This window comes from Zonotrichia albicollis, chromosome 3 (assembly GCF_047830755.1).
Source record: "Zonotrichia albicollis isolate bZonAlb1 chromosome 3, bZonAlb1.hap1, whole genome shotgun sequence".
Classification (NCBI taxonomy): Eukaryota; Metazoa; Chordata; class Aves; order Passeriformes; family Passerellidae; genus Zonotrichia; species Zonotrichia albicollis.
Genome location: NC_133821.1, coordinates 44419633 through 44436205, shown reverse-complemented (window position 1 = coordinate 44436205; position 16573 = coordinate 44419633). Strand labels below are relative to the sequence as shown.

Here is a 16573-nt window from a genome sequence, read left to right as displayed (position 1 = left end):
CATGTGAAGTCACGTGTAAACAGAAAAATAAAATATATGACACTAAAATTGTCAAGACCCAATACTGAACATGGAGTTACATATTCTTTGCAGAAGTCAACTCTGAATTTCTTCTGCCCTTTGAAACACTATTTATCACTATTATCATCTTGCATCCCAATTTTATCTCCTGCATGCAAAGTTGGTTACATTGTTATGTTTCCATAAATTTAATTTTTTGCAGGTTGGTTACAGGGCTGGTATATATAAATAGGAAGGACAGATGTGTGCTTTTCATTTGTGTTTTCATTTATTCTGTCTGCTCACAAGTGAGGAGGTGGCTCATAGTTCTTCCTGGCAGACTCAGCTCATGGTTCCACTTCAGGAAAGGATTTCAAGAGGTGATTTCCTAGCTCTGGTGCCTCATGTTAGGCCTGGAATTCTGAAAATCTGAAAGGACCCGCTGAGTAGGATTTGAATATCCCAATTCAAACTACCAGCAGTTGTTTGTTTTGTTTTTTGTTTTTTTTTTTTGATGAAAAATAACCTCTGAACAGCAGAAGTTCAATTAGAAGAATCAATTAGTCCCTAGCCCTAATTGACTCTCTGTATTGTGGAGTTTTTTAATATACTTTTTACATAACTTTCAATAGGTTCTCCTAAGACTGTACATATGTCCTAGCATATTTTTCACCTTCCAGCAGAAATGGAGTATATCACAAATGCTGCTCATACTGCAACAACAATGAGTCTTTTGGGTAAAGTGAGGACTGAAATGTTTCACAAGACTGTCCAAAAATATGGACATCTCTTCAAATAACAGATGCATCTCTTCAAAATAATATCCTATATTCTTGAACTGTCAAATGCATTTTGTGCAATTTTCCCACAGACTGGCTATTTAGACTGAGATAAAATTAATGTTTTAAAATTTTCTTTTATATGAGAAATTTCTTGTATCTTCAGCTGTGTTTCATTTTATTGTGGCAAATGGTCTCAAAGGCAATGCCTTACATGCATGAAACTTCCTAGAAAAGTGACTAGTGAGTACACCTATGTAGTTTCTGGCCATATTTCTAGAGGTAGTTTTTTATTTGCTTTTACTTGGGAACTGCAATGCTGAAGCAGTTGAAAATAAATTATTTCTTCAAAGCAGCTGGTGAAAATTTGTGCTCTTAATTTTATTTTTTTACCTCTTATGAGCCTGTTTACTAAAAAGAGCCTTAACAGAAAGATCATCTTATATTAATCTGTTGGCTGTGATTTGGGCTGGGCACTGTTGGGCATCTTGCCCAGACAAGCTTTCTGACAGTATTGGAAAGGGAAGTCTGTCCTCTTTTCCACTGGCAGCAAGCTGCAGCCATGATCATTTAATGTTTCACCATAACATTTCAGGCACTGTTTCCTTGCTGTTTTTTCCTTTGGTTCCTCTTTTGCTCTTGTACTCTTAATTTTGAAATAACGTCAAAAAATCTGGTCAGAAAATAGGCCTTAGAAAAATTTGTAAGAATATCCTCAGCATTGTAAAAGTTTTGTAATATCCCAAACATCACTTGAAATAATGGTGCTCTTCCCTTTGTCTCAGCAGTTGTACAGTACTTCTCTTTTACAGGCAGTCAAGATTAGCTCTTCTGTTGGCTTTAGATGATAGGGATTTACACTCATAGAGCATCAAAAACCATGGGCAATAAAAATAATTACACTGGAACCAGTACATCTATCTAAGTAAAGCAGCTAGATTATGTATTTATTAAAATAATAATAAAATATCAGTTCATCTCAGTTTGACTCCATATTAACCTGCACCTGTCACATTCCCCATTTTGTAACTCTTTCCTTATTGTAATTTCATCAGTGAAGGAAAGAATAAGAACAGTGGCTGTCTGAGAGGTGTATCTGAGACTGTCAGTTCTCAATGAGTTACCCTGATACATTTGTGTCTTGTGGTGCTTCTAGATATTTTATGCTAAGTGCCATATGGAACATGTAACATGAAAATTTAGGTGCTGTCTTGAAAATGTGAAATGTATGCTCCCACTTTCACTAGGCTTTCTAAAAGCTTTGGAAAATAAATTATAGCAAAATAGATGTTTCTTATAACAAGAAGACAAGGCACTAATTTCTTCCACTCAAAAATGTAAAACCTTTATTTTGTGTCAGAGGATAACAACCTGAATGTTTGACTTACAAAAAAAAAAAAAAAGGAAGGAAGGAATTGACTGAAGGTTTTGTGGTTCACTAGCTGTTGAAAGGTAACATTTAATTAATACTGTTTTGGTTGTTTCCTACTATTTCTTTAACATCCTTTAAAACAAACACCTTTTAAACTTTTAAAGTGTTAAAACTTGCATCAAGCAAAAAAGAGGTTGACTGGTTTCTTGAGAGTGAAAGGGTCTAAATCTGATATTGTTTGAATTTCCCAGTTTCCACGGTGAAGGAGTGTTTATAGGACAGCGCAGGTGGCAATTTCACTGCTCTGTTTTTTCAGTGTGCCTCAGGAGGAAGATCAGAGAGACCACATCTGGGTTTAAGAGAGGATGTCCTTTTTTTTTGTGATTTTCATCCTTTTTCCTGTCTGCAGGCCCTTTCCACAGTGTTGCAAATTAACACTGACTTCTGTGGTGGCTTTGATGATGTTGGGTGCTTGCCTGCAGTCTGGGTTGACCCTGCCAAGATAATGCCCCTGAGCAATCAGGTGCTGATAAATCTTAGTGATCATCAGAATGGGGTTTTTTTGGGACAAATTCACAATAGTTGCTTGTGGAGGAATTTCTGTTCCTTGTCAAAATTTTTTACTAAGCTTTTATTTTCTTCTATGTAATGCTTTCAAGAGCAACAGCCATTTTGCTAACTTGACTTGGAAACTGAAAAGCTACGAAATAGAAACAACTTATGTGATGTTTATGCCCCACTTAGAGTGAGTGGGCTGCTGCTGTGTGGGTTCTCTCCTCTACATCCAGATCATCCTGAATGTGGGCAAGAGCAGGATCTCACCCTTCAGCTGAGCAGGGCAATCTGGCTGTGAGCAGGGATGCTGATGTCCCTGGTGTGCTGGCCATGCCCAGGGTCCCATGCCCTTTAATTCAGTGAGTGACTAATATGGAAATTTGGCATATTTTTCGACAATAAAACTCACAGGATTTTGTAAAGAGGGTAATAAGCCAGTTTCAGTGGAAGTGTGCCTGCTGAGATGGTAAGCTGTGATTAAGCTCAGTCTGAAAATAATTTAGCTGGTTTTGGATGGAAACAATTCACTGTATATATGCTTAAAGTCCTTGGGGGGGTTCCGTCATTGTCTAATGTAACTACAGCAGAAATTCAAATCCTATTCCTGTGATGAGCTTCCATGTGGTTATTACTGAGATATGGTCATTTGTCAAAACTTAATGGACCACAAAAAATAAGTGTCTCAGCAAGGACATCTATATTCATGTTGTAATTCAGCTTGGGTTGTTCCCCTGAAGCGAATTTCCCAGTCAGTCCCCTTTGGTTGGTTTTGGTTGAATAGCAGAACATGAACAGGAAACTGATGCATTTTGTTTATGAGACTAAACTAGAGGATGTGCTCAGGGAGTCTTGAATATACACTAGGTGCAAGTGAGCTTCAGGACAAGGCATCAAAGCAGAGCTGGTCTGAAGTTTAAAGAGAGAAAAAGAAAGAGCTGAAATACATACAGTGGGCATGACAGATCCTCAGCACTAAATTTTGGTCTATAGACCAGTTCCTGTGTGTCTATGATACCTGGAAATATACATCCAGTATAGCCAGTGCTCCCGTGAGCCTTTTGGATGCTTACTGCTTCATGAGTGTAACCATCTCCATTTGCCAAAGGCACTGTGTCCACTTTTGTAATTTATACTCACATTGTTCCTGCAAAACATTTTACTGTGCAGTGCTTACTACTGGTCAAATACCACAGAAATGTGTGTCATTCTGCAGGCCAGAAAGTGTTAGTATGTGAGGAGTGTCAAAGCTGAGAATCATGGGAGGGATTCTTCTGCCCAAGTTTTAAATGCATTTATGAATATTTATCGTTTCTTCATCTGCAAAACCAGTTTTGATTCTACCCAAAAACAAGAGACAGGATCTTACTTTACTGTTAGAGGTGCAAGAATCTCTTCCTTCAGTTGCAGGGTGACCCTCGCTCTGGAGGGCTGTGTACTGATGTGCTGTGCCTTTTCCACACACCCTGAAGAGTGAGTCCAAAGCAAAAATTACTCTTTGGGGTCAATGGCAAATAAACCTTCCCTCCTCTTCTCGTTGGTCAATCCTCAGAAAAATCTGAGCAGCTGGTTATGTTGGGGCATTGTTGCTGTGTCAGCCTTACATATGCTTTGGAGAATGAAGGTTTCTGTGAGTTTTAGCAATATTCTGTTCCAGGCACTGTGCAAAGCTTCAGCACCTCTCCATGTACCAGCTGAGCATGTCTGAGTAACAACACAATGATTGAGCTGATGAAGTTGCTGAATGAAGTTCAGTGGTGCTGCAGGCAGAGGTGAGAGGTCAAGAAGTGGCTGTTGCCACGAGTATAAACCAGTATGGCACTGTTAGGGGAGCTGTGGTGGATGAGAGAGAAAAACTGACTGGAAAAGACAAGGGTAAAGAAGCAGAGATGTCTGCCCTGGAAAAAACATTCACAGTCAATAACGGAGTCCAACAAAGTTCTTATTTTAAAATTAGTAACACTGACGGTGGATTGGAAAATTCCTCCTGGACCACTGTTATTCACATACGTGGTGAACTTTGTAAAGACTTAATTTCAGCAGTAATAGTTTCCTCATATATAACAATCTTAAGCTGCTACACAAAGAAGGTTGTTGCTATTACCCTATTTCTATGGGGGATAGGGAGTGAGATGCTGGAGGGGTGGCAAGAAATTACTTGTTTGAAGACACTCATCTGACCCAGACAGATTGAGCAGCAATTCCCAGTCTCCCTGAAGTATCAGAGCAGTGCTCAGTATGAGCAGTATATATAAACCAACAAACACCAGTTTGTGGCTATGTGGTACAGGATGGGGGTGCTCACCCAGCCTCTGGGAGCTCCCTCCTCTGACTGAATAGTACCTCGATCTGGGATGGGGAGGGAGAAAACTGGGGGTGGACTTCTTCTTCTCCCAGAAGTGCCCAAGGTTATATCCAGTTGCTACCAAAAGCTATGTGCAGTCATGCAAAGTTCATATATAATCTAGGTATGTGGGCTGAATGCTTTATGTGAGCTATTGGTTTATATGAGCTACAATGGTGGCCAAATTTTGTTGAGTGTCAATACTGCCAGCAAGTTGTCCCTCATTATTCTGTGGGTATTAGTAAGTTCATTTTGTGTTCTTTGATAGTGCTTATTATCTAAATTATTTTAAGTGGTTTGTGTCAGTTCAGTAAATGCCGGTTATGATTTAAAAAGCATTTTCACAGATGCTTTACTACATTTGTATTCAAGAGGCATATGCTCCTTTTGCATACATCATACGGGTATGCAGTCACTTTCAGAACCAGATGTTTCACCCACATACATGGGGTGGATTTCTGTAAGTAGAGACTCCTCTGTCAGACAAAACTGACATTGTCACTCCCAAATTCTTTGGTCCTGTAATTTGGTTCCAAAGCGTGCAAATTACTTCCAGGCACAAAACATCTCCAGAAAGCATTTGTAAGTTTGCATGAGGAACCTGATCCAGGGGTTTCCTTCTGTCATAGCTGCTGGGAGCTAGGTCCCATGTGTCCCCCTTGCCAGGAAGGTCTCAGGCTGCAGCTCACACAACTGGGGCAGAGCTCATGCTCAGGCTGTGCTTATGGAAATTTGCTGCTGGGTTGTGCCATAATATGCAAGCAGATCCACTTTCACACCTTCGGACCGCTCACCTTCCAGACTTGGAGGGAGGTCCAGCCACGTCAGGGTGGGTGTGGGAAGGGTGAAAGGGAAGCAAGGACGTAGAGAAGGCAGCTTTGCAGGATGTGTGGGCAGTCCCTCTGGCTGTCCCGGGGCTGGCGCTCGCTGCGCTCTCGGCCCGGCGCAGCAGATGGCAATGATGTGCCACGAACGCGCCTCGGCCCGCTCGCATCGGGGCAGTCACAATGGCTGTGCCAGATTCCCGAGCATGGATTGATCCCAGTTATTGCCGTTTCCTTTTTTTTTTTTTTTTTAGATTAATTTCTTTTCACTCCCCATAAGCTGTCTTTGTTGCTGGGATAGCACGGTCTTACAGTCTTGCTCTGTGTTGCCTCCTCTTAATATCTTGGCTTAGATTTACTTAACCAGCTCCACAGATGTCACTGGTTCTGAGTGATCTGTAGACCTTTTATGAAATGCATGCCATGATAAAGGAGGACAGGCTGTGTGATTTAATGGCCCTTTCCAGACCTTAAATATTATGAATTCACTTCTATGGGAGAATGAAAAGATGGTAAGGACTTCCTACACTATGAAGGAAGTAGGGGAGGTGAAATTTTTAACTGAAACTTCCAAATGTGTTTCTCCCACTTCCACAGGCTCAGGGTCAACTGCTTTAGGTAACAGGAATTTTAATTACCTTTTATAATTTGTCAGGGACAAACAATATTTGTGTGTGATATCTGCTACCTTAGTGATACCATTAACTAGCTGCTCTAAGGTTTCTAATGCCTAGTTTCTACGTAAATAAACAAAAATACCTGAATTTTGGAGATGCTAGGGTTTTCTGGCTACTATTTAACTATGTGAAAACTGGACTACATTTGGTAAGAATTGTCTATAAACCAAAGTGCTCATTCTTTGGACAGACTAACTAGTAAAAACCCACCATAAAATAATAATAATAGTAACAGTAGTATCAACAAATAGTAATAAATAGTTAACATTGCATACAGTGACAGCAAATTTTGTAAATGAAAGTATTGATTGCTCCCTTGCATTGCTGTCCATCTGTTACTTGAGGCTTTTCTATACACTCTATCAGCATAATGCCTAAGTGAATAATTTAATATAAAATCAGCATTAGAGATTTTCTGGATTCTGATATCAAATATAAAGTTATGTGCTTATCTTGTAAAAGATATTTATAAACACAGTGTATGTAGGCACTGCTGCTTGAAGAAGTATTTTTTTACTCTATAGACTGTTAGGATATTTTTTTAAGGCTGTAATTTTTTTTTTAAATTTTTTTTTTCTTTTGTAATGCAGCTCTATTAAAGCCATTCTGAAAGGAGGTCCAGTCACTACTAATTCCTGTGTAAATTAAGCATAATCACTCAGAGAAGAGACCCTTTATTTAGTGAGTTTAAAGCTCATTATACAATTTTGTAGGGGGAAAATTACCCTGCCTGTAAATTAGCTGCATTTCCTAATGAAATAACTTGGCAATTTTTTCAGCCTCCTTTGATAGGAATAAGAATTATAGTGGCATTGGAAAGTAAAATCATGCTATTCCTACTGGCAGTTTTTTTCAATTGTACAAGAAATTATATCTGTGAATACATTTTGATTCAGATTGATCTCAACAAGTAACAAAAGCATCTTTTGTCACGGTGTTTTCTCATCTCTTTCCCACCTCTTTTATTAGAGCCTAAAGTCAGCTCCGTCAGCCTTACTCCTGGTGTATGATGACACAAATTCTCTTGGGATATGTGGCTTTCTCAAGCAATAAAGCATCATTATGCTGCTCATTTCTGAGGACGCACTATTTCCCGTGTGAGTTGTGTTTCAAGGGACAAACTAGCAGAGCTCATCATGTTAATTTTCCCAAAAAACGAGGCTTTCATCCTCCCATCAGGCTTGCAAAGGCGAGCGCATTTACCATAGGTGTCTGCGCTTGTCTTGTTCTACCCTGACGCTTGTAGATGGCAGCAAATTGATGGCATTTTAAGTGCTCTGGCTGCAGCTACCAGCAGCAGGAGTGTTGGAAGACAAAATAATTGTTCTTGAGCTGGCTGTCCTCTCGCAAGCAGCTTCAGTGCACATTAGCAAGCCAGGCTGGTGCCTGTGGCTCTGCAGTGCATGCACAACCATCCGCTGAGCCAGGTGTCATGACAGAGGTGCACAGACCTGCTGTAAAATTAAAAATCATTGCAAGAATGCCTGAAAGAACTGCTTTTTACCTTTTCCTGAGATTGGTTTTGCTTTGTAATAGAGATATTAGCCATACCAGCGAATAGGGTGTGGTTGGTTTTCTTTCATGCGTAAAAGGTATAAATTTAGGGGAGCATGGATTAGTATCCTCAGGGTTTCTTTTTTCTCTTCTGGCTTTGGCCAGTTTTCAGCTGTATAAAATAAAGGTTTAAGAATAGTTTGGCTTTGAAAAATAACATTCAGACTGTCCATAAAGAAGTATTCAGAAAGGTCATCTCAGTGTGTGGATGCTTTCCTAATTTCTTCACGCAACAATTCTGTTTGTTCTAAGATAACAGCAAGAAGCAAGTCCTTTGAGTCTTTTTCAGTGTACTAAAATTAGTGAAAGATTAAATGAGGCTTTGTTACATTTGATCAGTATGAAACTTTGTATCAGTGTGAACAATATTCCTTCAGCAGTTAGGACCTGGTACTGAAATTCTGCAGCTGGACAGTGGTTTTGGGTCAGTAACTGGTTTTAGAGTTGCTTGCAGTCCAGCACAGAAAAGCAAAGCCATTTCCAAATACTGGTTCCTCTGTTTTTTGTGTAGATTCCTCTTTAAAACATAGGGATGTTCATACTTGTCAAACAGGCCAGCGTGGTGAAAAATGATATTTCTATTTTGGATGGAATGAGGATGTGATCCCTGAAGTTACTGTACATAAGTCTGAATTGCCAATACTTTGGGTTTGCACACTATTACCGATTTTCAGTGCTTATCAGTAGATGCTCATCACTTCTTAAAGGTGATGTATTTCTGCTTAGCATTTTCTGCATCTGAAGACAGACCCCTGAGAGAGTCACAATAATAAAATTCATTCTCTTTGCAAATGTGAAAACAATATAGTGTGAATTTCCTAAGGCAGACATTTTTGTGGAAAAAATACTTATTTCTGATGAATTTTTCTTTGTTTGATTTAATCCTTGACATATTTTATATCTATAAATAGGTTGTTTATATCCATAAGATTGGTTGTTTCACAGAACCAATAAACAGAATAGAAAAACCTGAAGGATAAAGGAAATAAAAAACAAGCAAATTTTAGGTGAAAGGTGCATTACTCCATTGCTATTCTGATAATTAGAGAGAAAAAATTAATAGTTGCCATAAAGTATTTTAAACACGAGAATCTCTTATTAGGTTCTTCAAGACAGTAATTAATCACTTGCAGCCACATATGTTCTTTGCCTAGTGGTGTGCAGCAGTAGCATTTCATTAAAATTCAGTTCAATAATAACAGGTCACTCAGGATGTCATTTCCTCTGGAGAAGGTTGGGAAGCTGAATGCTGGCTGCTTCACCCCTCATGTGCTGTGCCAGCGCACTGAGTTGAGTAGAGGAGAGTGCAAGTTGAGCACACCAGAAAGCCCCTTGCTCTGGGTGGAAATGCTCACGTGGGCTCTGGGAGCAGAGGGATGGGCACAGGGCTGGCAAACATGTAACAGGGCAGCATATGGACAGAGTGCCACTGAGCACAGGCACAGAGCTCTGATAAACACACTGCAAGTCACAGTCAAATTCCTACCAAGAGGAAGTATGACGGTTAAAAAAAATAATTCATAATAATATAAAATAAATGCAAGTGATATGTTGTCCTAATGACAGAATATTTTTACTTAAACAATTTTTTTTTTTTTAGCAACAGTCATGGATTAAATACTCCCAGCTCCTGTACTACCTTCCTGCCTTAACTAGCTGACAGTGCAGTTAAGATAAAGATGGGTGGACAAGTGGTTGGAGGTGCTCTGATTGTCACCTAGTTTTATTAATCCCATAGGGAACAAGATATCAGAGGGACAGATTTTGTCTAGTACATTCCATGTTCCTTTTGAGGGACAGGATAAAACATAAGCAAGAGTAAGAAGGTGCCTTTGGCGCCCAGTGGGATTTGGGAACTGAGAAACATTTTGGTAACAGACAGTTCTCTGGAGGTATCACTGTTTTCCTGAGTGAGTCCTTGCAGACTGTTGGGAACTATGTTACCAGTTATTCATTCCATCCTCACAGCATGTAGGGTAATCCCTCATCACTGTCTTCTGCTTGTGACTCACATTCCTTTTGGAATGTATCTCACCGGCATTACAAGAAAACACATTAGGCTCCTGGAATTGTTCTTAGGGTCAATGAAGAGCAACATAAATTATGTAGTTGCACCCTGTTGTTTTAGATTTTACTTCAAGATTTTTTTGCAATTAGATTGTTGTTGCAGTCAACAAAGTACAAACATAGGGAGCAGAGAGGTTTTGAAAGGGAGGACACCTGCCAGTAGCTGCCTGAGGATTTTTTCTAATCCTAAATATGATTTAATGCTCTGTGAAAAGAATTAAGGATCCCATTTTACACTGAAGCATGCTGTTAATGTGCATATAAAAAACTCAGCAATTTTATTGACAGTTATGAATTTACAGCTGCTGGTGGTGAATAAGAATGCTTTCCTTTACCCAGTTCTTTGCAGACCATTGTCATAGTTTGCTATTAGCTAAGGCAGAACCTCATTTAGCAGAAATGCATAGGTCTTCAATTTCTCTGTATACATCAGGAAAAAAGAAAATCAATGTGAAGACTGGACTTACTCTGCTGATGCCAGAGATGACTATCTGGGCATGCATAAAGAAACCCTGGCTCAGAATAGGTTTTCTTTACCCTTTGGATGTTAAAAATGACAGAAAGAGGCTACAGCTGCTAAGAGTTCTTATGACATTTATCCTCTGGTCAAATTTGGTGTTAATCCTACAGACTTTCAGTATATGTACCAAATATTTCAAGTACTCAGTATTAATTTATTATTAATTTATATTTATTATTGTCATTTATATTGATTGATGGGAGGATGAGTACTAAGAAACAATTTGTGCATTTAAAGTTTCATACTTGCATTGAATATCCATTGTGTGTCTGTGTGCAGATAATTGCCACACAATGTATGCATATACATATATATATGTGTACATAACTATATGTGCATGCATATATATATATATATACACACATCCTTTTTTATCTGTGTACATGTGCCTGACCTTTCAGTCTATTTATAAATAAGAACATGACTCTTTAAATTGAATATTCACAGTTCTTTTTGTGTATCTAAAATTCTAGACATCTTTTTGTGTATCTAAAGATCAAGAATTAAAGGGGTGAAGATAAGTTTTATTTTCAAACAAGAATTTGGAAAAAAACCAGCCAACACTCAGCTTGTGGAGTCCAGACTTCACAGGAGGGGTCTCTGTGTGTAGAGTTTCTGTTAAATTGACAGTCACTGAGAAGATTCCTTATAAATTGTGTTCTTTAGACTTGACTAAAACCCCCTCAAGGAATAGATTGTCATGAACTTTTGGAAAATGTGAAAGTTATTGTTCCGTTGGATCTAAAATAGACCTATTTTCCCCTTTTTATTACACTTGCCATGATATCCTTTACAGAAATGTCTTTGAAATAATGTCTCAGATGTGTGTTGGCCAAGAAAAAAAAATATGGTAAAGAGAATTTTTAGTAAAATGTTAGGAAAAGATAGGAAACTTTTAAGAAAATGTTAAGAAAAGATAGGAAACTTTTAAGAAAATGGGAAGGTATAATTGTAGCAACTCTGCTTTTGAAACTGAAAAGATCTCCTTGAATAATTTTTTTCTATCCCTACTGAAGCGGCTATTCTGGCCTGTGGAAAATGACAGTGACTGGTCTTGACATGATAGGATGGAGACATTCTTTATGACTCTACACTAAGAAGAAGTTGGAGTTTTCCAATTATTTCTATCAACTGTTATATTTGTAACATTATTTCCAGCAGTTATATTTCATGGTGTGTTTGTGGGTTCAGGGTCTGCAAATCTCGTCTACTAGTCTTTTCTGAATTATTTTATTTATAATTGTTACTTTTTAATTCTGAAACATTACCAACATCTGCCAGTAGACTCTGAAAAGTAACTGAATTCAGTAATTAATTTCAAGGGAATGTTGAGCTATTCCTTGCCCAAACTCATTCTCTGGTTCTGGCTTTCCAGAGACATGAATTCAGTATATTTGAGCAGTGAACTTGCCTTAATTTCCAGATATGCATAAATGTGCAAAACTCAGCTTGGGAATCCAGCTCTGGCTTGGATCTTGGGAGATGCTGGTTCTGAACTTTTTCCTGACAGCTGACCCTGATTCCTTCATCTGATGTCTTTGAAGTTCCTTGGGATGCCTGGAAAATGTGTGTATATTGTTGTTTGCTTCCTATGTAAAATTATCCCCTAAAGATGCTGTAGTTTGACATAGTGCTTTAGATTTTAACATGTTTGAGATATATTCCTCATTTTAACTTACTCCATTGCTCACGTTTCTTTTGGAAAAGGAAAAAAATTGCTTTTGGAAGGAAAACTTCTTTTATAAATTTCATTGTCTTCTCTATTTTTTTTTTTTAAAGGTCATTTTTCTAAGGATCTTCTTAGAGATTCTAAGACATTTTCTCATTCCTTAAAAAATACAGGATCTGTATGAAATGAACCCCATGATAAGCCAGAGTATTACTTCATATTAAGTATACAATATGTATGATGGACAAAAGAAATGAAAAGACCTGTGGTGTATGCTGTGTCAGGTATTTTTCTATACTTAATGATCTATGGTCTTTTCCCAAAGATGGCTATTAAACCTTATATAGGTGAGTTAGTTCTAAATTTAATCTTATTCTAATTCTAGAATTAATTCTAAAGATGAGCTTCTCCTAATTTAAATATAGTGGTTTACATTTACGTAGCAAATATTTTTCTAATTTTAATTAATTAATCAGCCTTAGAATTGGAGGAGTTGGTTTTTTTTGGTTTTTTTTGTGAGTTAATTAGATGCAATCTCACTTTCTCTATCTCCATTGCCTTTAATCAGCTTTCTCTGGCCAGATAGCACTCTTAATTCAGATATTTGTGTTTATATATTGTTGGCATTTATAGTAATGTTTGTTCTTGATTGTTTGCATGAGCCTCATCATTTCCCCATAAACCTCCAAATGGATTTTGATTCCTGTGGCGGTAATAAGAGTGGCAGAAACTGCTGCAGCAATGTGAACAGCAGTTTTATAACACTGTACATGAGAACAAAATATATCATGGAGCAGTCTGCTGCTTCTGGGGACTGGATCTATGGAAAAGACTTGTTCATGTACATGTTTTCACTCTCTATTTCTGAGCTGACAGTTTGGGGTTATGTTTATAGGATTCCTGTCTCACCTCTCTACCTGTTTGGTAGAAGCAGTTCCATACTTGTAGGATGAGTTATGCCTGCATCAGCTAGGAAATGAATCATGCTTTGGTCTAACCTGCTCCCTCTGTGCTCCTAACAAATCTTCCATCTCAACTTTGATGAACAAAAATATGTATATTTTGGAAAACGAACCTCTTAATGTGTTTCTGTCCCCTGCCCAAGCCACAGGGGCGTCTGGTGTGCTGTGGAGACAAACCTCTCCATTCTCCTCTGTTCTGCACTGACAGCATTTTGCCCCAGAATCAAGCTTCTCTTATGAAGGGTCTCCATTGGCACAAGCACCAAGGAGCCAGCACGTGCTCTGTGATGCATCTGAACTCAAGTGTTGGCGGCCTAGAAATTAGTGAGAGCTTTTCTGGGCATTTAAAGTGCTGTGAATCATGCTGACCTTGAGCAATATTTCAACTATTTAAATAGACAACTGTTAAATGATTTTTGAATATTTCTCTTTAATAATTTTAGATAGGTAATTTAATTTAATAAATTAATTTAAATTAATCATTATGCTTATAATATATAAAAATACTAATAATAGTCCGTGTTGCATGTGAAAACAGATGTTTATTCTGATCTCAAATTATTTGGGCTGGATCATGCTAAGAGTTCAAAATGGAAAAGAAGTATTGAAAATTATTTAAGGATATGTGTTTGTGTAAGATATACTCATGATCTGCTGAAGAGGCATTCTCTTTGCTGCTGTAAGACACTTTTTGCTTTCACTAACTAAAGATCAGAGCAAACTATTTGAATCAAAGCTTCTTATATAAAACAGTATATTGATGGCAACACACTTGCTGAATTTGCAAGCAAGCACCTTTATGTAGCTATAGCAGCATGAAGTGTGCCTGCCTGTTATTGGAAAGCATCCAAGGACATCCTCAGCCTTTCAGCTTTCCTCTGTGGGGTGGGATTTTTGTAGCTGTTGCTGCTTTTCTTCATTTCCCGTACTGCAGCAATTTCTAAATAAGTGCCAGTTGATTTCTCCATTTGTTATTTTTGTCTTCAAAGTTAGGATGCTTAGTGAGCCACTGAGCAGATACAGACTTTCTTTTCTGGACAGCTTAAAGTAGGATCTCTTCCCTTTCCCAGGTGGTACTAGCTGCCAGCAGGCTTGGCCCTCTGGAAGAACCCTGCTAGCCCCATGATTTGTGATGGCCAGGGTGCCAAAGGCTGCCTCTTTAGGCAATACCTTGAACTAATTTGCAAAGGAAGCCAGGTTGATAATCAGAAATGGGCTGAGAAGGCAGCAGTGATTCCTGCCTCCAGAGGAATGCATGAGGAGTTTTGTGGTGAGGAAAGGGGAAGGCTGTGCCCCATCCAGGCTGGGGAGTGGGCACCAGCAGAGGAGAGCTGGTGGTCAGTGGCTCAGCAGTGTGGGGTGAGAGTCCATTCCCCAGCCTCCTCCTAGCCCTGAGTCCCTGAGGATTTCAGGAAGTCATTCAGGTTACTCAGTGATGGGCTTTCTGCTGCTTTTCCCCAGGCTTCTCCCTTTCATCTTTACAAAGCTATTCAAAAATTGCCTGTAACTGGCACGTGTGCTCTATTTCAGAGATGAAGGATGCCATTTGTGTCTAGTTTGAATCCTGACACACCATTACCTGGTTAGAAATTTAAAGAAGAAGCTTCCTTCTAAGAAAGAAACTTTGACATTAATTGAAACATTCAAATTGATTTTGAACAAGTGGTATTTAGTGACCTCTGCTTCCCGGTTGATATGCTCCTTTTGTATACAACACTTTGGTGCAAATTCATCAGTACATTCTAAGCAAGTACAGAGATTATGGCGAGGATTATGACATGATTTTAGGAGGAGATGCTGTCTGACTGATGCATTTTAAGCACTCTTTCAAGTCTCCTCCACTTCTGCTTAATGTCCAGTTTGTGATGCCAGTGAACATATAACAATACAGCTTTTTTATAAAATCAAAATCTTTATGCAATGATAGAAACACTACTTAATTAAACAATAAATAGAAGAATTAACATTGTGACATAGGTCTTGTAAATGATCTCCAGATTAGGCAGATGCACATATGGTCATGTTTAAAAACAGCTTTTTGTAATAGTGTAAAGAAGCACTGAGATGTTGTATGAATAGATGTATCATATTGAAATATCTAGTGGAAATAAAGGGGAAAAAATCAACATTTACAATACATGATCAATAAAACAGTAGATTGGGAATGAATGGAGGGATAGCTTTTCACTCTGTTATTTTGGGCAATGATAAAAATGCCATCTTCAGGGCCCTTCAAGGGATAATTAGTTCTAGTTCTCCAATAAACCAAGGTTCTAGTACTTGGAAGAGGACTGTTGCAACAAAGAACCAGATCAGCCATTGCTTTGTCTGGATGAACCTTTCCAAGGACAGAATCTTTCAACCTGTTTGACAAGATATTCCAGTGCTGCTAGCGAAAAGACTTTTCCAGCTGTCCAACTTTAACCTCTGAAACTTGTGTGGTTGTTTTCCTTGTTATGGTGTCTGACCCTACCAAGAGGTGTTTGGTGGTGGTGTCCAAAGAACTGCCCTTCAAACAGTTGTAAGCAGATATTATTAAATACCTCTGTGATTCTCCTTCACCAAAATTATCAGGCCCAGCTCCTTCAGCTTCTCTGCACAGGGTATGTGTGTTAGGCACCTTGGTTGGAGCTTTCCAGTTTTATCTGCATCCCCATCTGAGGGTCTCCCCAGGCTGGCGCATCAGGAGCTTCCCTTAGTGCTGGCACACTCCTCTGGATGCAGGTCAGCAATTTGTTCTGTGCACAGTGAGGGCTCACTTCTGCAGCTCACTTCTGTGCTGTCCACTGTAACGCCACAGGCACATTCCCAAGGGCTGCTGCTTTGTGAGCTTTCAGTCAGTGTGTGGGGTTGTTCCACTCTGGTTGCAAACCCTGTGGTTTTTTGCTGTTGAAGGTCATGACATTTCTGTTGGTTAACCCTCAAATTTATTGAAGTCTCCTGGGCTGAGGCTCTGGCACTTATCCTGTCAGCCACTCCACCTAGCTCAGAGCTGCCTGAAAGTTTGCTGAGTCTGTTGACTTCCTATCTGAGTGGAGGTCAGTCTACCAAAGCCTACTGATAAAGTCCATCCTGTTATTTTTATTTTTATAGCTTCCTAAGATACTTAGCAATGCTTTTAGGAAAAAAACCCTCCATGATATGTCACACTATTTTCCTACTCTTCTAAAAAGAAGGAAAGACTCAATAATGAAGCTGAAGTTGTATTTTATCCTTATGCAGAGATGATGTAAATATATTTAGGTTGATGTAT

At 38.8% G+C, this 16573-nt stretch overlaps 1 protein-coding gene across 7 annotated transcripts in view; it reads left to right on the top strand.

Annotated features, from left to right (window-relative positions):
* SMYD3 (SET and MYND domain containing 3) overlaps positions 1-16573 on the top strand; it is a 383126-nt gene that overhangs the window by 199892 nt on the left and 166661 nt on the right. The window lies entirely within an intron of this gene.